Source organism: Anser cygnoides, chromosome 1 (genome assembly GCF_040182565.1).
Source record: "Anser cygnoides isolate HZ-2024a breed goose chromosome 1, Taihu_goose_T2T_genome, whole genome shotgun sequence".
Lineage (NCBI taxonomy): Eukaryota > Metazoa > Chordata > Aves > Anseriformes > Anatidae > Anser > Anser cygnoides.
In genome coordinates this window covers 73019824-73042770 of record NC_089873.1, presented here as the reverse complement: position 1 = coordinate 73042770, position 22947 = coordinate 73019824, and the positions used below count along the sequence as shown (strand labels likewise).

The following is a 22947-nucleotide window of genomic DNA, read 5'->3' as shown; positions in this document are numbered from 1 at the left end:
TTTCTAATGATTGAATGTGCTGTGAGTTCCGTATTTGCAAGAAGGCCTAGAGGAATGCACTTTTATTTTCTGCTAGAAGACTGCAATCTTTAGCACTCTCAATATTAAGATCATTTGAGCCAGGGTTCCCTGCTGATGTTACTAAAATGAACTTTAATCAATCTTGAAAAAAGACTTTAATAACCTGACTTATGGCACCCAGTACTAAATCTTTGATAGGGGTGTGAGTCTAGCAGTGTTGATTTCCTCATGCTCAGCATTTCTTCTGATATTTTTACCACTTGTTAGCAGTGTGTATTCTAATAAAGCTTCAATTTATGAAGTGTCTTTTCCCAGCAATCTTTCTATGTTTAAGTGGAATATTTTTACATCATTCACATATATTTTTCCTCATTTCGAAACAATTACATTTTTTGTGGAAGACTGCAGATTCCAAAATTAATCTAAAAATGGCAACTTGCTTCCCTGTCTATGACACAGCCCTTGTCAGTCCTACCAGCTGGGGAAGATAAGCCAGAAAGTAGCATGGATAGTCACCAATTTTATTCTTCCATTTTCTCTTTCTCTGTGAGGAGGCAAGTTCTTTTAGATTTTCCTAACTCATACAGCATTTTAAGTCTTGGCCTTTATGATTAGAAGAATTTAGAGCTGGTTTTGATAAAATAGCCTGGACAGTTTTAGAGAATTCAGAGCTTACCTGAGATAACTGCAAAACTGAAAGAACTGAGAGGAAGGGGCTTTTGGCCAGGAAATCTGATGGGGAGTGCACATGAGCAGTTTACTAGTAAAGAAATGGCAAAAAAGCTGAAACTACTAATGTTGCTATTATTTTTCCAAATTTGTGTTCTAACAATGTGTATTGCAGCAAAGTTCACAGGTGGCATCTTGTATGTGGCTTGCAGCCTTCTGACCTCCTTCTGAAAGGTGTCCTTGTGGTTTGATAGGTTAGCTGTCCATGAGTAAGCTGTTACTGAGCAGACCACTAATGCTTCTCCACAGCACTACTGCTATACCTTTATAGTGACTGCTAAATGATGTGGTATGTACCACAGAGACCACCATCCAGAGGAAAGTGCTGTCAAAGACTGAGAGGGCGTTAACCACAAAATATTTACCATTTTAGTGTGCACTGAAAAAAAATGTAGCTGAAAACAGTATTTTCCTTTTGCTCTCTTTGTGCATTGTGGTTTTACGTTGGCTGCAAAGAAGAGTCCATATAGTGTTGATTCTCTAAAGAAGATGGCAAACAATGATTAACCAGTTCCTTCCAACTGCTCTTTAATGAGCAGAAACCAAGTTGAACCAGTTACTCATATTGAATTAAGCTTAAAAAAAAATCATGTAGTTACAAGCTTAAATGTTCTCATCTAAATCTAAACTTTCCCAGAATAGTACAGTTGGGGCTGGATGTCTTTTTTCAAGGTTATTTCTAGTGGCAGAGGATATAAAGAAGTAAATGATAGTAAAATACGATTATAGTTCCTGATTTAATTTAAAATTATTCCATTTTAAGTGAAATACTGATGCACAAGGGTAGGACAACTGAACCATGTGCATTTACAAGCCAGTCCTATGCAAAAGTTTTTTTATGCTGCTGTTGAGACTTAGCTTGTCATAAACTAAAGCTTCTTTAAGATTTGAGTGGAAACACTGTTCTAGCAGTACTATCATAAAATGGTTTGGGTTAGAAGGGACCTTAAAGACCATCTAATTCCAACCTCCCTGCCATGGGCAGGGACACCTCCCACTAGACCTGGTTGCTCAAAGCCCCATCCAGTGTGGCCTTGAGCACTTCTAGGGAAGGGACATCCACAGCTTCTCTGGGCAGCCTGTTCCACCTCGCCACCTTCAGAGTAAAGAATTTCTGCTCTATATCTAATATAAATCTACTTTCTTAAAGCCATTACCCCTTGCCCTATCATTACACTCTCTGACAAAGAGTCCCTCTCCTGCTTTCCTGTAGGCCCCCTTTAGGTTCTGGAAGACTACTATAAGGTCTGCCCGGAGCCTTCTCTTCTGCAGGCTGAACAACCCGAATTCTCAGCCTGTCTTCCTAGGAGTAGTGTTCCAGCCCTGTGAAGGGTTTTAGATGTATAGCATTAAAAGCTAAGGTAATAGGACATATATTTGCTATACATTCACATTCCTAAGCTGTTTTACGCATGGTACTTCAAGGCCAAGAGAGGCCTAGGATAGGATGGTCTTTCAAATTTAAAAATATATAAATACATAGATAAATAAAAGTAATCTTGGTAATTTGAGAAGTGGTGTATATACTGCCGTCAGTGAGACGATACAGGCTGGGGGTCACCTGTGTAGGAAGCAGTTTTGTAGAGTATCTGGGGTTTCTTGCATCCAGAGCTGCAATAGCAAGACTATAGTCAGCAGTTCTAGAGAAGCGATCCTCTCCGCTTTCTAGCACTCATGAGGCTCCATTTAGAGTATTGTCTCCAGTTTTGGGCTCCCTGGTACTAGATGCCAACCATCATAGCGTGAGTTCAGTGGAGGGCCGCCAGGCTGACCAGGGCTGGAGCACATGGTGAACAAGGAGGAGCTGAGAGAGCTGTGTCTGCCCAGCCTGGAGAAGAAACGGCAAAAGGGAGACCTATTGCTGCCTACAAATATCTGATTAATTGCCAGGTAAGGAGATGACACCAGACTCTTCTGAAAGGTGCATAGTAATAGAATGAGGGCTAATGGACGCAAGTTGGAACATGAAAAATTCTAGTCAGATATAAAGAAAAACTTTTTTCCAAAGAGTGGTCAAACATGGGGACAGGAGCCCAGATTGGTTATTGGATCTCCATCCTTGGAGATGTCTAAGACTCGGTTGAATACAGACCTTAGAAACCAGATCTAATTAGACCTGCTGTGAGTAGGAGGTTGGACTAGATGCTTCTAGAGGTCCCTTCAAAGCTGAGTTATTCTATGGTTCTTGAATTCTGTCATAACTTGTACTAAAACAAGAGTGATATAGCAGACTTGGACTACTGGAAGAGGGCAAAGAGTTTTTAACATTGCTTAGACTGTCTTTTTAAAATGGCACTTGTCAGCATAGTGTATGTAGCCTTGTTGGTATGTTCATATGATAAAAAACGTCAAGGGTGTGTTTCCTACTCTTACCTATTGTACTTTATAATGTTGCATATAGTATTGACTACAATTTTTTAATTGGGTGCAGTATGTGTGAGTATGGATAGTGATAAATTCTCACTGCCAGTCTACATGGCCCATAAAAATTTTGTGCAACTATAAGAAGAAGTTACTGCAACTGTAGAACCATTTGGGAAACGAAAGTGCCTGTTTCAGCAGTCTGGGTGTGATCCTTCAAGGCAGTCAGTATTTTTGGATGAGTGCAGGTGCACGCATGATTATGAAGTTAGAATGGTCCAGGAATGTTTAAAAACAACAAAATACCTCCAGTGTAGAGGTTAAGTTCTTGATTTGGTAATTCTTCTACCCAAATCTTCATAATATACCCTTCCATAAGAAAAGTAGAGATCTAAGAAATGTCTATTAGTATGTTACACCCAATTCCACTGTTTAGCATTTGTTGTGATTTTATAGTAATATTAACATTTTTCTGATTCTTATTTGACAAGTCTTCAGAACTTGTTTCTTTGAAACGTTTTCCCTATAGTCATGAGGGAATTCCATATGCTTGTAGAGAATCTGACATAATACATTAGTCCATTAGCTGTAGCATTAAAAAAAAAGTAACATAAGACTTGTGATTCTGAGAACTGGTAATGCTGCTTTTATGATTTAAGAAGATTTTTTTAATGGAGCATTTATATGCTTGTATGTGAATCCGTTACGTGACATGCAACGTGGTTAGCAACAGCTTTTGTGTATCATGGCTCAGGTTCCCATACACTCCTGACAGTATGTATATTCATGAGATTCATGACATTTTCCTGCATCTGCTCTTATAACAGATTTCATTTCAAAGCAGCACTTCATTGATGTAGTACACTGACGCATTTTACGTATAATTGCTTTTCATCTGGTTGTATGATTATTTTGTGACACCTAGTGGATATATTGATAGTAGTGCCGATTTGAATTTCCTTTGTTGTTGTTGTTGTGTTTGGTTTTTTTAGATTGTCTTGATATACGTTCTGGCCTGAAAACTCAATTCCCATTACAAACACCTAGACTCTATTTCTTTCTTGCTTTCTCTCTTTCTCCTTTTTAATTTTTTTCTTTAACTTTGCTCCTGTAATGACTTGTTCATAAGTAGGTGAACAGATACACGGCACCAGTTTGAGGAAATTCCATGAATCCCAACATTTGAAATTTTAATGATACCATTTAGTCAGAATCTGTACATGTGCAGTGTGTGGTCTTCACACATCAATTTTTTCTACTCTATCAACTTTTTTGTGTTGTGTTTCAAATATGCTGTTCTCTTAGGGATTGAACATATGTCATATAAATTTATAAAAGGTTACAAAGAAGTACTTAGACTTATTATCTTATGAGGACTATTAGAAATCCAATTCCTTTTCTGTTCTTAGAAAACGAAATGTGATAAATAATTAAAATATTATTCTATAAACAGAAGAATATATTTAGAATATTTCCATCAAGAAACAGTCTAGAAATGCCTTAAACACATGACGTACTTTCACAAGATATATCTTATGAAGTATATGTTAATTTACATGTCATGGATTCTGAGCCTGAAGCTTATTTCAAAGTCATTTCTCCAACAGGAAGATGTTGAATTACTGTCCCATGTATTTGCCACAAAAGCTGTGAGATAGGAAGGCAGGTATTTTCATATGACTCTATCTTCTATGTTGATAAAGGGAGAGGAATTGATGTATTTGTAGACAGTGGCCTCAAGTCTGCTTGCTGTATCGGTGGGTTGATACTGTCAGTGAGCATGTTTCTAACTTCACAGAAGGTATAATATACTACTTGCCCAACAGGTTTTTAATTCTGAAATCTTCCGGTGTCCCAGTGCAGATGCAGGACAATAGCTTACATGATAGCTAGGATACAATTTTAGTTCTTAAAAAGGAGCTAAAAGGAATGCAAGGTACATGAATTTGTGAGATTATGTATTTTTCATATTTGGGGAATTTGAATTGAGTTGTGCAGAGGGCATAAAGAAATTGATTTTAAAGACCATCTTCAAGATTTTAGGTTTTAGCTTGTCACTCTTCAGAGAAAATGTTTAATATTTCTGCTCCCAAGAGGCTTCAAAATCAGAAAATGTAATACTAAACTGTGTCTTTAATACCAGCTGATGTGGTGTTCTTTTCCTGTACTCTTCACAGTTGCTCATCGTAACATTTCTCTTGTGACTTTCGTTTATGTAAAATTCGAGCCTGTAGCAAGAGCATCATGAATAATGGACACAAAGGATCATCACTGAACGCTGGCAAAGATCTGCTTACTCTCCACCACCTGAAACCGTGGTTTGAGTCCATTAATGAATGTTTAACTAGTGAAAGCTTTAGTCTCAAGTAAAAAGACTTAGACTGGAGTAAATCTGTTGAGAGCCCCAGTCACCTGAGAAAACAAAAGGTTGCACAGAGGGAGCTGAAAACAGTGAGCGCTGTGTGTCTGGCTAACCGAGCTCCTTGCCTGCAGTTCATGAAGAGCGCTCGTTGTGCAAACAAGTGCGGTATTGGTTTCTGCCCCGCTCACCCCAGGGCACTCTGAACACTGTGCACCTCTTCGGCTCCCTCAGCACACACATCTGCAAGAGCTGCCTCCCTGGCACTCAGCCTCATCCTGCCCATGCTTGAAGGTAGTGGTGCTGCAGGCCGTCACAGTGTGGCACACCTGGTCTCATGGCCTCTGAATGAGTGCTGCAGCATGCCAGTGATGGTGAAATTGTGCCCTGGTAATGAACAGCATTTTTTGGTGATTTCTCCCTCACTTTTTGAAGGCTTGTATTATGTAAACCTGATCTGGGTCATGGACTAGTCTTCTTGTTGGATGGCTAATGAGACCGGTAATCTCATTAAGTTGTGCAGTGAGAGTACATGTAAGCCTTCTTTGCTTTGTCGTACCCACAGCTTGGAGTACTCTGAGTGGAAAATAATGGATCAGAGCAGAAACAGAAGAGTCATGACAAAACCCACCTGTGTACCTTTTTTTAATCATAATGCAACTTGTGACAATATCAAAGAGTAACAAAGCTGTTATTGTACATAGAGATCATCTGCTGGTAACCAAAGAAAAACAGTAGCTAAAAGGAAAAATGCATCTCAGTAGTTAGCAATGTTAGCGGTAAATTCATTGAGGTCCCTGGGAGTGTAGACATGAAACATGTAGGACACACTTCAGGCTCCAAAAGGAAGGCAGAGGAAGGGGATGAAAGGCAGGACGTGAACCAGAGTTGCAGACTGCACAAGTATTTTCTCTGTGTTAATGTATGTAAACTTCCAGGCTTTGGCTTCGTGACTGTTGGGTTGAACCAAGCCCAATGGCTCAAGCCAGCATACAGTCAAGACCTCAGAACATTGTTCTGAGCTGGAAATTAATTTTAAACTTTTAACAGTGTTTTAAAACATAATACATAAGTTGTTGATTATATGCCAGTTTTTCACATAATGCTACTCCTAATTCCAAATGCCACAGGTCTAAGTAATCATGGCAAATGGAACAGATTTTGTTTGTCTGCCATAATACAGAATTTACTCTTTGTTAGCAGACAAGTAACTTTATTGTGTTTGTGCTGATAGTAACTGTAAGTGTGCATTGATGTAAATATAGAATTTTAGGCTAAATTCACACAATGCTGGGTTATTCAGATGACTGATCTAGTCCTGGGTCCCAGTCTACTAACTTTCTCAGTCCTACTTGTCAGCTGCCTGATCTCACTGAGGGCTAAAATTTAAAATGGAAGTGTTGTGGGGCAAAAAGCAAAAGACATTTTTTCTACCAACCAGAGTTATTAGTGCAGCTGCATTTCTGTAAAATGAATTTTAGTTTTCTTGAGGCTTAGAACATATTCTGTCTGACATTCACTCTTGATGCTTAATTAAGACAGAACTTGCATATACTGGTTTATTGCATGTTTTAAAAAGGAAAATAATTCCAAGCATATAAATCTTTCTGACAGTGAAAATTGAGCTTTCCCAAAAAAGGAATTTGCAGGTTGAGATCGGGGATGGCAGTTTTCAAGAGGACATCAGGTTAATATTGTTTTGACAATTTCTTGTGACTCTGGTTGATGTTATTTACCTAACTTATGTATGGGACTGCAATTAATAAAGCTTCCTATCAGTGGTAGCACATAGGTTAGGTGTGTCACTATGTGAACTGCAACTATGAAAAAAGCCAAGTCTGGCTGTCTTAAAAAGCATATAGCTTATTTAAGATTCTCTATGTAGTGAGCGTTTGTTTTGTTTGTTTGTTTGTTTTTGTTTGTTTGTTTTTGTTTGTTTGTTTGTTTGTTTTTTGTTTTCCATCAGAAAATGCTTGGAAACAGTATTCAAATAGTTGCTTGTGGTATGGCCAAGTATGTAGCAAGATGGGTTGGAATATGTTGATCCTGACTGTTCCCTGCATCAGTGATTGTGCCCTGTTGGATTTTTTATTTTCACAGGGCTCAAGGGGAAGTGGGAAAGATGCATTTTTGAAGAACTGGGTATTACATGTAAAATCAAAGGTGAGGGTATTCAGTTTAAGTATCAGATTTTATATTCAAAGATGTTAAGTAAATCCAGGTGATGTCAGCTGACTTATGGGAGTTCAGCTCTTTCAAAAAAAAAGGTCCAATATGCAACATCCTGAAATAAGCAAATATTTGGGGGAAGGGGAGTAATTAATATTTAATTTTTGTGTCATCTGCATGAATTCAATCTGATATAGAGTATGGAGATTAATTATGAATGTTTAGGAAATGCTTACTGTAAGAAAGGTGTTATTTGCACCTTTTATTCTTAGCCATCTCTGACAAGAAAATAAAACTGACATGCTTTCTTAGCTCTTTTCTTAACAAGAAGCAATCCCTAATTTGTCACAGCTTCACCTCCTCTTACTGCAGATACTCATCTCCCAGATAATCCTCCCTTGCTTTTCTGCTTTTATGCCTGCTAAGATGTGAAGAATACCTGTAACATTTGTTTTTCATAAGACGTGTCTCACTTGCCCCTGGTGGATTTGCCCTTTCTACACAGGTTTCATCTCCCCTGGCTGCTGGCCTCACCCCGATTTCTGGGCATTGGGATCTGGTAACCGTGAGTTCCTGCTGCTGCTGCTCCTGCAGCCGTCTGTGTCACGCCTGGCAGCCATCTTAGGCTGGGCAGAAAGCCCACCAGGGCTAGCACAGCAAATCGGCTGGTAAGTGAGCAGACAGAAAGATTATGCTAGGAAAACATCAAGGGTAAATATTTAAGTTGTACAAAGCAAATAGCTCATAATACGCTAAACAGTTCTGCTTTCCTTATGGAGTTTATTTTATATATTAAAAAAAAAAAAGTATCTCCTTAAATTTTTATTTGCTGAAGAATACAAGTGCAACATACAAAGTAGCTGATGATTAGCCCTGGTTTAATTTCTCTTTTTGTGGAAGCTTTGAGAAATGCTGAGTGTTTTCATCAGTCTCATGAATACTAACTTATATAGTTTTTTAGCATTTGGAGTATTATATAAGCAAAACTCAGAAATAAATGCTATAGAAAAGTAAAATATATGGCAGTCTAGGTGCTTCAGTTTGCATAAACAGAAGAAAAGATCAAACATCCTAGAAAAATAAGGTGTTATTTTGATGGAAAACTGTCTTTTTCCTACTACATTCCCCTTTGAAGCATCTTTTTAACATTCAAGACATTTTACAGCACTGAGGCTATGAAATGCATTTTAAACATGTATAGAACATGTCTGTGAAGGTGCAGAACTCCTGTGATGTACACCCAGCACCAGCTCCTTGTCTTTAGTGCTAGCCAGATGCCTATACACCCATTCAGTATATTAAAGTAACAATTACTAAGCATATCCCCTTTTTGTATAGTGTTGTAAACCTTTCCTGAAACATGTTACATGAGCATTCATTTCTATGGAGGAATTTCATTGAATTTAGGAAGGGTCCAGGTAAGAGTAAGGAATCTCTTGTGCAGGTCTGTAGTAGATACAATGTGTCAGATGGAATTATTTACATTTGTATTTTTTTGCATGCTGTTGCCATTTTTTTCCATACATAAAGTGTTCAAGATTTTAGGAACATAGTAAGTTACTAGAGAGTTCAGAGACATGTAGCCACAGAGTTCTGTTTCATTTCATGACTGCTCCTTTTTGCCAAATATTTCCAAAGAGTTTGATAAAGACAATGGTTTCTGTGACTTTACAAAATTATGTAATAGATAGAACCGTATTACAGTACCTATAATGTTCTGTGTATTAATGAAGGTAAACAAAGGTGGACAACAATTACATAACTGATTTTAATGGAATTACTACTCAATACAAGCAGTCAGTTGCTCCTAATTTCTATTCTGATGTGAACATTTTCTGAGGATCCAGAAATGTTACCTTCAATATCTGTGCTTTATAATCTGTGCTGTAGTGGATCATCAGGACTATTTTCAAAGAGAGAGAGATCATGTGAAAGCATACTGTTGATTTCAACAGTGTATGAATTGCTCCCCAAGCCCACTGAGTATTTTTTCTTTTAAAAAGTCTTCTGATGATTTCAAAGAGATTGTTCCAGAGCAAAACTGTGAACAGGGTTCGTAGAAACCAGAAGAGCGCACCTGTACACTGTAGTGCCAAGTAACTTCACTACTGAACAAACATCATGACCAGAGCTGATCACCCATTTGGATATTCTCAAAAAGGTAGAGAAAGCTAAGTTTGGTCTCGCAGTCATAGTCTCGCTATACTAATGCCTAGTTACGGATATTAAGAACTTAGTGTATGGAGACTAATGTTCTTCTGCAGCCAGTTGAGAAAGACAAACGCTTGTACAGAGAACTACAGAGAGCAGGGCCTAACTGAAACAAATTTTAAAAAAACAACTGAATGTAGAAGGAGGCTGTAGAGACTTGATGCTTTGAATATTTCCTATTGTGCCTGTCTGAAGTTCCAGCAGAATCTGTCTTAATTTATTAAGGACAATGGCTCTGTGTCCAGGTGAAGGCTGGTGACAAGTTGTGTCCCTCAGGGGTCTGTCCTGGGACCGGTACTGTTGAATATTCTGTGATTCTGTGAATATCTTTATCAACAACATAGACAGTGGGATTGAGTCACCTCAGCAAGTTTGCAGATGACATCAAGCTGAGTGGTGCAGTCAATACAAGAGAAGGAAGGGATGCCTTCCAAAGGGACCTGGACAAGCTTGAGAAATGGGCCCACGTGAACCTAATGAGGTTCAGCAAGGCCAAGTGCAAGGTGCTGCACCTGGGTAGGGGCAATCCCAGACATGAGGACAGACTGGGAGAAGAACTCATTGAGAGCAACCATGCCGAAAGGACTTGGGGGTTCTGGTGGACCAAAAGCTCGGCATGAGCCAGCAGTGCGTGCTTGCAGCCCAGAAGGCCAACTGCACCCTCGGCTGCAGCAACAGAGGGGCAGCCAGCAGCAGGTCGAGGGAGGGGATTGTCCCCCTCTGCTCTGCCTTGTGAGGCCCCACCTGGAGTACCGCAGCCAGCTCTGGGGCCCCCAGCAACAGAGGTTGGATGAGACCCTGGGCAACCTCATCTGCTGGGTGGCATCCCTGCCCATGGCAGCAGGGTTGGAACTGGGTGATCTTTAAGGTCCCTTCTAACCCAAACCATTCTATGAGTCTATGATTCTGTGATTATTAAATTACAGTAAAGTTTCAAAATCAGTGAAAGAGCTGTTGTTTGCCATCTTAGAAGCAACTTTATTTCAGTAATGAGTTAAATTACCATATACATCATATTTCCAAGGAGTCACAGATTCTCAGAATCTGTTTGTAAAATACTTTTCACTTCTTGAAGGATGCAAGCTATATGAAAGCATTATGTATGTTATATTTACTTAAAAATGCATTTGGAAATACTGTGTGTGAAGTTCGTCATATGTGGATCCTAGGAAACTGTATCCTTCCCTCCATCTGTTGGTTTCTGTCTGAAATCTTCAGAAAAGTTACCTGCAATGGTACTGCTCTGTCACAGCCCTAGCTGACATGATGATGTGTCAGCTTAATTTCCTGCACAGAGTCTATTGGATTCAGTCAGAAAGATTCCCTTGGTCTCAGCATCTACCACAGCAGAACCTCAGCCATCTACCCCACAACCACTCTTAATAGCAGAAGTTTGTGACGTTTATAATAGTGAACAAATAGTCTGCAGGAACAGAGTGGTGGCTACACCACTTTGGAAGCCAGAAGATACTCGTTCTATGGAAGCAAGCACGAAAGCGCTGATCTGGCCTGCATCCAGACCCTTTACCTTGCTGGGGAATGTCCCTACCTTGTGGCTTGCCTTTGAGCCGTGCATTTCCCCAGTGCAGTCAACGTGCACTTCCTCAAGCACGCACCTGGGGCATTTACCTCACCCCCGGGATCCTAGTGAAGTTTTGCATTTGTAAATCATTCTGATATTTGGGGTGGAAGGTGCTCTGAAATTGCAGAACGCTTGTTCTGTGTTGTCCCAAAGTCTGTTAATTATTAAGGCTTTTAATTATATAACAAGCCAACTCTAAAACTGTCATCTTTCCTATTACATCATAGAAATAGCAGAGTTGGCTCTGTGCCTTTTTAAAAGTGACTGCTGAGGTATTTATTAACATCTGTTCCAAGACATTTTTCACTGAACAGTGAGAGTTAGAATATGGAAATGTCATATTTTTCCTAGTATTAAACAGTTGTTAAACTAGAAACATAACTCTTGCCAGATAGTTATTTTGTATGCATGTCTTCTTCATAGAAAGAAAGTGAACATGCACTTTTCTTTCATTAGGTATTTTAAAGTTCATCCTTGTTTGGTGATCTAGTTAATTAAAATAAGTTTATGAGCAGCTTGTGAGAGCAGGAGAATAATTAATTTTAAATGTTGGATAAAGCACATTCTTTTCCATTTTTGTTTGCTAATGAATACTTTAAACTACTAATACCCATAATAACTGATCTTACAGAAAATAGAACTACACAAGGTTTATATTGCTTTACAAATAATTATCTCAGTGTCTATGAAGTAACAAATTATTCCCTTTTTTGTGGAAGAATATACATTAAGGCAACATTATGTCAGAACTTCAGGTGTGGAGAAGAATCTTAAATATCATTATCAAAAGCTTATCTGCATTCACTAGAAGATAAGTGAATCTTTTTGAAATGTTTCTTAAAAGCTCACAATTTTTTCAAAAGGATGAACATTTTTCAGTATCCCAACTGACATTGCACCCATGAGTGAAAGACAGACAGGCAGTATAAATCATTAAAACATATCAGGTTTTCCAAAATTTTACAATTGTTTGGGTCTGTCTCTTGGAGTCACTGGAATCAGCTGCAAGGATCTTCATCTGAAATTTCTGGTGGTTGGAAGTGTTTGGGTCTGTGGGGTAGGCTGAGCTTTTCAATGCTGTAAACACATCATTTTTAATGCCAGAAATTAGTTCTTTGAACTGTTTTCACGGGACCATCCAGCATAAAGAGCAGTTACACTGAAGCATTACATTGTTTTTCTTCTTTCACTCTAAAACAAATGCTTATCCAAAAGTCTCACTTTGAAGTAAATCACACAGTGCACAGCTTTCCTCCAATTATTATGTGCTGGTTTATATTTATATAAGCATAGGGTTTGTTTTAAACTAAAGCCCTTTCTGTGGGGTGACTGCATAGTACACAGGTACACACCCAGCGTTTCTAAAATTTACCAACTTCTGCACAGAATTTTAGAAAAGGCTCCAATACAAATTCTAGGCTCCTAGGAAAAACACTGAGATCTCTGGCTGCACACAGAAAGAAGATGCTTGTTTTTAAACAAAAAACAGGCACAGGGGAGGTTTTTTTATTATTTTTCAAGTGATTATTCAGAGAGTAATTGACCTTACCCAAAAGCTGGCACTCAGAAAATGCAGGTATTTAAAACACTTAAGTGTATAGAGAAAACTGTCATGCTTTCTGCTGCAGAGGTTTCCAAATGACTTTCGTCAATTGAGGTTAGAGAAAGCTTTGTTACTAGCTGTTACCAGTTTATGCTAAAGAGGTGCTGAAATCTCTCCTGCTACACTTTTTTATATAACATACAAAGAATATTTTAATGAATATTTGCTTTGGCCTGCAAGGGCATCGATGTTATAAATTGCAAAATCTGGGTTTGTACAGTATTCCCTCTCATGCAGTGGTCTCAGAGAAGTCAAGGTTGCACCATTCCTGTTTTGTGCCACAAATATGCAACATGTACAGCTCAGAGCAATCAGTAACCTCTTTCTACATGTGGTCACAGTCCACTACAGTGAAGTGATCTTTGAAGTTGTCAGTGTAACATTGCTTTTTATAGATTAACACATTGCTCTCTAATTTGGTTAGGCATTTGCATTCTCTTGTTCCTTGAAGGTGAAGTAGCTAATACCTCTGCCTGTCTCTGCAGTGCTCTTAACATTTGAGTCAATCTAAAAAAAATACCTTTTCTTTTTTTCACGGTGCTTTGTCTCTTGCCTGTCTCTTTCAAAGTGGGGGTGCCCCCAGGCTGTGGTATGATTGGGGTAGTAACAAGTGAAAGAGAAAGCTGGTGCTGTGCATGGTTGTCTTTGAGAAAATGTACAGAGAAGCTGCTCTCTGCTTTTTCACTTGCTGTCACTCACCTTGTAATTATTTTAGTATGCACAGAAATGAAGTTGATACATGCATTTTCTCTTGCTGCTCTCTTTTTAGGTTCCCATATCGATTTTGCTAAGAGCAGTGAAAGATCACTTCAGTTGCCCTGAAACGTGAACTGCCTCCTTTGGGGTGAGATCTGCTTCATAGTGAAGCATGGCTTTAGTTTCTGTGTGTATTATTTATTGCTTTCTTTAGCTTACCGTTAACAAAGACTAAGTTAGCTTGTGAAGTTGGGGTATTTGCTTTGAAAGTCTGCTTATTTATTAAAGCAGTATTTATGTTACAATATGGACTGGTACTACGGTTCTTTTCACTTCTTTGGATTTTCCCTCAATGGGATGTGTTGTGGTACATCAAACCAGACGGCAGGCAATAACAAGCTGCTCAAACTCTAGCATAGTTGTGAGATTAAAGTAGATTATACTATAGTGGCAGTTTTGCTAGTCATGTTAACTAAAGTCTATGTAGTACAGTAGTGTATGTTTAGTTTGGCCATTGATTCAGAGCTGGGTTACTGTCCTTTGAGGAGTAGCATGTTGCTTAAGTAAGTCTTAACATTTTCTCACAGTCTGGACAAATTCTTGATTCAGTCTTATGGATTTACCTATGCAGAACTTGGGAAAGTCAGTCAGAGAAACTCAGCTGTTCCCCATTAGGGTAATAGAGGAATATCTAGAAGACAGTGTTAAACAATCCCTCTAAATCAGCATCCACTCTCTAAGTCATTGCAATGCCTTTCTTAAAGTGACAAAACTGGTTTGATAAGATGCAGTCATGTCAGAGCTGGAAGTACAAAAGTGCATTTATTAAAAATGAATGCTGTATCCTCTTTCCCCTTGTGTATCTTGTCACTGACATGACTTCACAAGTTGCAAATCTATTAAACATTTCAAATGTGAAACTAGAGCTCATTAAGCAAAATGTCAGCTGGTATGTAGCAAACTGTTTCAGACTGTACGCTGTTAATATTTATCTCCAGAGTTTTCTGTCTTCTAGGTTGTCACCAAGTCATCCAGCTGTCTGGGAATATAGTTTGTCTTTCGTCTCATCAGAGTCTGACTGTCCTTTGGGGTGAGGTAGTAGGTTGTATAGTTTTAGGGTTATGCCCTGCCTGTCAGATAACTATACAATCTACTGTCTTTCCTGAAGTGGCTGTGATATCATCGCTGGATATGTCTTCAAAAGGCAAAGTAAATATATTTCAATTGTAACATTCTCTGGCTCTGACTACACGTTGAATTTGGTTCTTATAGCAGGGTTATGAAAGAACACAAACGTCCTTAGATTGTTTAAATTCCTGGATCTGTCATTTAGATTCAAAAGTAATTTCCTTTTTGTCATCTTCTCAGAGGAGGTGTGTGAGTGACAGGGCACAGAGGTACCACCCAGTCTACTATGGGTTTGCTCATGCTCAGCTTTCTCCAACTGCCAGCATGCTCTTGCGAGTGGCTATTTGGAAAAAGCTGACCCATATCTTCATTACTTTGTGGCATTTGTGTTTATACTCAATGGAAAATGCCAATTTTGATTGAGAAGTTATTTAAATCCACTTTGCATAAGCTGTTTGACAAACTAAGTGATGACTTGGATAATAAAACAAAGAGGATGTCTTCCAGTTGCTCATGTTCTGCCCTGGAACCAGTAAATGCTAAGTAAAAAGATCCTAAGTCTCTTAACTAACTTTAGCAAAATCCTAAGTAAAGAGATTTTTAAAATCAGTTATTGAACACTGATTTAACTTACTTTTATATTACATAATGCTAACTTGGGAGGGCATGTGCTTTCCACTGCAGTTCTTCTGTCTGTGGAGTCACCCGACCAATTCTGATGAACTTCCAGGAAGAACACTGAGGAAGGGTTGGCAGGACATAATTATGGTCTTTTTAAGACTAAGATACACGTGGGATAGAAGGTGTTCAGGAAATCTTACTTGCAAATGATGAAATGCTAGTATTCTTCAGAAGATCCACTTAATGCTCTTAACAGGATGAGGTAGTAGGTTGTGTGGTTTCAGGGTAGTGATTTTGCCCCAATCAGGAGATAACTATACAACCTACTGCCTTCCCTGATAAGCAGCATAACATCAGTGTCTTAATCCACAGAAAATCAAGGGCTGAAGTAGACTTCTGTGACCAGCACAGTAAGTCTACATACAATTGTTGTTGCCCTGTCCCTAAGAGCTCTAATTTTCATGTCTTGCTTTGTTTTTAATAACTGCCTGCAAAATAATGATCTTTTTTAAACTATTGGGAAAAAAATGAATTAAAGAAATTTTGCTTATTCCAAAGTTTGTCTGTCCTTAATCTATTTCGTTTCTGGTTCATTTCAGTGGAATGAAGTTATCATGGGAAATGATTCCAAAAATGCTGTGAACTTGCATTCAAGATGTTCGTATTTCCTTGACATCTTAGTTTGAGTGCAACAAATTTTACTAGCAGAGCACTGTTCTTGTTCAACCCTCCCTCCCTCCTGGGAATCTTCCAATGTTTCACAAATAATAGCAGATTAACTCACACAACACTCTTCAACAGATCAGCTTTGTATTACAAATAAAGAGCTATAACAATGAAAATCAAGGACCAGATTTAAAAAAAAAAAAAAAAAAAAACATTGATTTTTTGCCCTCAGTTGCTCATAGGCAGTCTCATTTCATGACATTGAAATGGTCCCAAAAGAGAATTCACTGACTATCTAAAAGGAACAAGTTGCACCTGGAAAACCATGGACAGAAAATATTAGATCCAATAAAGATGTTTTGAGAATACAAACTATAGTCTTACACAGCCAAAAAAACAAAATCTCTGGAAGAATGGGGATATAGCAACAAGGTGCTGGTTTTAGTTGTAGGCACTGAAATCATTCTTCCACGTGCAAAATGTATCAGGAAATACAAATCATGTAAAACTTAAGGTTACCTTAAGATCAGGGGTATCAAGCTGGTTATGTAGAGCCATTTGTGTATATTTTGATTATACAGCATCTGATTACTGTAAAGAGGAATGAAAACTTAAGTTAGTTGTAATCCTTTATTCCTATCTCACATGCTATACAAAAGAAAGCGTTGCTCACATAAAAAGCATTACCCTCATACCTATACGTAGGCAAGCTCAGACATCCATGGTGAGAAAAACCAAAAAACCCTGATGTTACGTTCAGCAGCAAAACTGGGTATTTTATAACTTCTCTCATCCAAAAATATCACACATATCTGGACTCGGAAGGTTTTTGAGGTCACTCAACACTTCAAAACAGGGCCATTTGTTAATACCTTTAATAAATGACTAGGAATGTTATTTGACTCTTGTTCATAGGAATAAATGCAGTTGGTAGACAAGGAAAAATTACTACATGTCTGAAAAACGTAGGAGAATAGGCAATACTGAGGCTGGTTTTAATCTTCTCTTTTCTTCTTGCTGTTTAAAGAGGATCTCTTAATTTAAAACTGCTGTAAGGATACTTACCATGCTGGCCATGTTCAAGGGCTCCAGGACATGCATTGCAGATCCTGAACTCTTCTGCTGAAAATGCAGACTCACAGCTGCAGCATAAACATCTTAGATGAGTGTGAGTAGTGATTGCACTATGTGTAGCTTAAAACATCCTGCTCCTCTCCAAGATGCAAAACTGCCTGGAAATTTCTAGCTTAGTTTTACATTCAGTAAATACATAGCAAACGTTCTGTACTGGAGAAAGAGGGGAAAAGAGGGAAAGTACTCTCCACATTCTACAACAGCCTTTTGGATCTTGTCTCTGAAGTCATTTTAAAATCTTCTGTCTCTGTCTGGGTCAGCATTTCATTCTTGGTAATGAGCTGTGAGTTTTCAGATTCTAGTCATCCTGGCAATCCCATTAAAACAAAGGGCCAAAAAAATCCATAGCGTTCTCTTCACTGGGATCTACAGTAAATGCAAAAACATGTGCCTATATTTAGCAGTGTGCAAGCCTGCAGTTAATCAGGTTTGTCCTTAGCAGTAGGTGTCATTACAGCTAATGGGAACAGCAATAGAAACTTGAAAGAACAACTCTGTGGTGCCAAATATTTTCCAGAGTTGTATACAGAAGAAGGTTGTACCAAAACATTAGTAGCCTGGGCTGGAATTGTTATGGAAAGTGTTGTGTTTTTTTTTAAATTCAAGTCAGCTTTTTTTTTTTTTGGGGGGGGGTAGTTGTGTTGGTTGGTTGGTTGGTTGGTTGGTTGGTTGGGTTTGTGTTTTTTTTGAGGTCATGCACTGTTCTGTTGTGGAGACTCAGTAGGTGTGAGGAAAGCAGATGATCATGAGCTACGTAGCATGCAGTTTTATAATCTGTGTCTGCTTAAACATTGTTTTTTAGTCCAACAACAGCATTAAATGAAGAGAGGCTGAGTATTTCTTGCTAGAACAAAGCCTGTGCATTTGGTTATAACAGACTAAGCGAAAAGCAGTGGGCACAGAATTTTCTGTGAGGCCAGGATTTCAGTTGTTCGTTCCCCTTCTCTGCCCAGGAGAAAGTACACATATATACAACATAAACATCAACCAGCTCCCTGCCATCAAGGCCACCATTTACAAATTTTAGATCTCTGCTGCAAGTATGTGTGGAACATTACACTTCTTCTTCCACAAGGCAGGTAAGTTTTTGAGTTTTGTTTTAACATGTGCAAGCCTCCTTATTCTCTAAAAATGGATGCCCAGTGTGAAAATTTTGACTCCATTTGCTAAAAGACTAAAATAAATGTAAATGTTTTTAGACAAGCTGGGTAACTCTAGCAAAAGTCTGTGCTACCAGCCACACTTGCAAAAATCTGTGCTGCTACAGTGCATAGGTACCATGAGGTGCCCACTGCGGGGCTGTTCCTCTGGAGCCACTCTGGAGAAGACAAAAGCCTTGAACACAGAAATAGTTACTGGGAGGTCCACTGAAAGAGCAAATTACAAGGGGGATTTATACTGGGAGAGGATCCAAAAATGCAGTAAGACCATAGCTGGTACGCCAGTCAGCATTGATACGGATTCACTATGACACAACATACTGCAAAACAAGAGTTGCACTTGTGGTTACAGGGAGAGAGCTGGTGAAAAAATGCTTGCCTTCCCTGTGCTTACAGAGCTTCCCCAAACTGCCTGTTCCCAAGACTGTTCTTCAAACAGGAGACAAATATTAAATGAGAACAAAATAAAATTTTTAGCAGAAGTCATCTGTGTTAAAACAGTATACACCATTCAGAGAATGTGAGGTCTGAACGTATTGCTAATTACCATGAATGTGATCATGCACAGTGGTTATCTTAGAGATGTCACAGCTGAAACCTGTTTGGGCTTGGAGGTTTTCTGTAACTAATGCTATGCAGTTCTCAGAATATGAATGCATATTAGTTATGGGAATAATGGTTATCAAGATTACTAAAGAAATCATTTCTGTCATGCAATACAACAGCAAATCAAAGGTGGGAAGGGATGGGAGGATGCAGAATTGGATTAAAACTGAAAAAGTAGTTCGCAAAAGCAGCGTGGGGCTATACCGGCTGGAATTTGACCAGGTGTCTGCAGTTAAATCACATACTCTTTGGACAGAAAAAAATAACACCAAATGATCATCCAAGCAGGGGGATTCCACCTCTTACACTGACCTCATGTTTTCTTCCAGGTGGGCAGATCAGAAGCAGACATCCAGCCGTAAGCTGGCCATGTACTTTTGCCTGTCAGGAGGCAGGGCAGCAGCTCCAATGGCCATGTCTAGCAGCTCCCCACACGTCTTACATCACTGCACACAGAGCGGAGAGACATCAGTGCACTGCAAGGCGTGTTTGTGTCTTCACATCTATCTCTACACGAGGCATGTTTGCTCTGCTGGGCTGTTCCTCTCTAGCTCTACACATTGGTCTGTGTTAGTACAGGAATTAATACAGTTAATGGAAATGAAGTTCCATCTAGGCGCATACAAAGGCAAGTCAAAAACAGGATGAACCAAATTGTGCCTACTCACTGATTGTGTTTGGAAGTTTTTGAAGTGAAAATACTGGAAACCAACTTTACAAAAACATACTAGGAAAAACATCCAAACACTTTGCTCTTGTGATTTGGTAACTTCATGAAGATGTTAGCTTTGAGGTGACAACCTACTTCTGTGCACCATGATAAATCCTGCTGATGCCATTGATTTTACACAGGTGCAGCTGGGGTTGGAGTAGACAACACTGAAAAAGGCCATTTACCACATGCATAAGCTCCTGGAGCGTGCCTGCTTACAACTGTCAGCCAGTCCTCTGGTACCACTGCACTGCCATCAAGGCAGGCATGCCTCTTCTTGGCAGAGAGGGGTGTCTGCCAGCAACACCCAGGATGTGCTTGCACGGCCTCTGAGCACAGCCCACAGACCCTGATTGCACCCAAATGCCACTGTCTTCTATAGTGCTGGAACCCACAGTGGCCAGGTGTGGGCTGTAGCACAGCCCAGCTCCTCCAGCCCAGGGTCATGGGTACAGCTGCCCGCAGTGAGGCTGGAGTGCTTGGTTGTGCCTGCCTGCCTTGTTCTCACCATGCTGTGCCGGTGTTTCACAGGGGGCGATGCCAAGGAAGGAGAGCTGCTGGGCTAGATACCGCCCACACCGTGTGCTTTTCAGAGAGATGTGGGCTGTGGGCAGCTGAGCTGCAGAAGTCTTTGTGGCTGCAGTGCAGATGCAGCAAGTGGAATCAGTGGGAAAAAATAAAAATAAAAATTAAGGCCTGTCCTAAGAGCAGCATACAAAATTTGAAGGACAGGAGGATTAATAACGTATTTTAAAGCTGCCCCGGCATGGCTCTGATAAGTGTGGCTCTAGTTAATCCATGAAGGTAACTTCCATTAGAACACTACAGTGGATAGCAGATTTGAAGATGTCTGCAAGGGTATGGTACTCAGTGACTTGGATGTCCAGATCTTACCAAAAAAAATCTGTGCCAGCAGTGCTGAAAGAGCAGGACAACAGCATCAAAAAAACTAGGCCAAAAGTACATTAATTTTCAAATAGATCTGTGCTCCTAAGTCACTTTAGCATTTTTAATTGTTTTATAATTAACAATAATGATTAACAGTCATGCTCAGCATTTGATCGTAATAAGACTTTTGTCTGGTTGTGGAATACTGTTCATGCCTAGTCTCCAACACAAATCAAAACCATGTGAGTAACCAGGTTAAGAGACAACCAAGTTCTAACCAAGTTGCCTGATGTGGCTTATTTTTGTATTCCAGCCAGGGCCTGAGGCTCTTACTAGAGATTTTCCCTGTCCAGCTTGCATATTCAAATGTAAACAATAATATTTCCATCCTTGAGGAGTCCAAGTGAGATTTTATAACACAAAGGCATTAGTGTGTTAAAAAGGTCTCTCAACTGAAAGTGTGCAGCAGTTTGCATATTAGCGCATGTTTTTAATTAACACTTGGAAGAGAGAAATACTTGATGCAATTAGGAGTGACACAAATAAAAGTGTCTTTTGTACATTCTCAATGTAAACATCTAAACTGAAAATAAAATCATTCCTGCTCTCACAGAAGGCAACTGGCATTTAGCTTTTGTAAAAAAAGGCAGCTTAGTCTTTTTTTTTTTTTTTTCACACTGCCAGACAGGTTTTTCAACCGACTTGCTTTTGGTGATGAAAACATCTCACTTCTTGTGCAACTGTGAAGAGAAAACCCCCATTTGCTGCACCCCAGGTCATGGGGGGTTCCAACCTCATATCAGCCTTCACAGTCCTTCCTGAGCAGATGACTCCCATGTGGCTGCATTCACACACTCCTCTCTGCATTTCACCCGAGTTTGGTACTTTGTCTTTTACATCTGCTAAAAAGCTACCCTGTGAACTTGCTAAATGGTGTTCCAGAAGCAACTATTTGAAAATTGGGTGGGGAATCCCAGAGGTCCCATTTTTGTTTAGGTTTGGCTTACTGTCGCATCACAGTGACCTCCACTACAGTTAGGCACATGATACAAGGTAGAATGAAAAAAAAAATCATTTTCCCCTCAAGTTTCAACATGTCCTGCAGTTATATTTTCTTTTTCTCTTTTTTCCATTTACCACAGGTAAAATTTAATGGTCAATGGTCCAGAATTTAGAGATTAAACTCTTATTTCCTCTTCTCATCAAAACTCAGAAATGTTTTGAAATTTGAATTGACAAATTAGTTTCCACTTCATTCCCCTCTGCAGTTCAGTATTTTTTCCAAAGTTTAAGTTTTAAGATCTTCTGTCATAGCAAAAAGAAAACTTCTGAATATATTAAGTCTTAGACATTCATTTCTGTCACATTGTACCAAGTGACAGAAAAGGTAATAAGAAGAAATGATCATTCCCAAATTTTATTAAAATATGAGCAAAAATAGAATGAGAATAATCTTCTTTAGAAAGTTCCCACACTTAAAAGACTTTCCATATTAAAGCAAAGAAAAGGAGATTGTATTATCCACAATATGGTACTGTGTCTGTTATTCAAGCTATTTCCAAGTTTCTAATGGGGGAGCTGCATCTACATTACTTTGGGTAAATAAGTGAACACAAAATAAGGAACAGTTGTTGCTAACATTAAGCTACAATAGCTGCAGAAGGAAAATGCCCTCAACTGATGATCATGTGTTCCTGTGTACAGCTACTTGAACTGTGCCGAACATCTGCAGCGGGAAGAAAAGAAGCGGTTTGACTGTATGTGAGCCAAAGCACATGATGACTTAGTTTGTGCAGGTAATGCCAAGAGGTAAGCACGTCAGAGTACTTGAAGAGAGCAGGGGCTGGAGTTTGCTTCAGCCTGCTGTTGCCCACTGTGTACAGCACTCATGTTAAGCAGTGGCAGGTCTCATTCAGCAGTTTTCCACCAAAGTTAGTAACAGAATGAGGTGCAATTTTTCAACAATATTTAATGCACTTTTATCTCCGTTGGCCAAGCCTGAAGAACTCTAGAAACCTTTTTTGGTTGGTTGTTTTGTTTGGTTTTGGTTCTGATTAACCCCAGACTGTGCTTTCTATCACTAAAGAAAGAAAACAGAAAAAAAAGAAAAAGAAAACAAACAAACAAACAAACAAAAAAACAAGCAGAATGTGTTGGTTTTTTACTACTTGCAATTTCTAATTTAACTCACCTCGTGAGGTCCTTCCTCTGCTATTTAGCTGTCCTGATGAGTTTGGGAGGGATCAACTGAGGGAGAGGATGAGAAGGGTAGCATGGCATTGCACTGTTACTGATGTGGGA

At 39.2% G+C, this 22947-nt stretch overlaps 1 protein-coding gene across 2 annotated transcripts in view; it reads left to right on the top strand.

The window, feature by feature from the left end:
- The first annotated feature begins 21533 nt into the window (after nucleotides 1-21533).
- PPARA (peroxisome proliferator activated receptor alpha) overlaps nucleotides 21534-22947 on the top strand; it is a 70657-nt gene continuing 69243 nt past the window's right edge. Inside the window, exon 1 of one of the 2 annotated variants that reach the window (XM_066990317.1) lies at nucleotides 21534-22442. The gene's annotated coding sequence lies outside the window, so the exon portion shown is untranslated. Of the gene's footprint in view, nucleotides 22456-22947 lie in introns of both variants that reach the window. The other variant, XM_066990316.1, reaches the window with a different exon arrangement.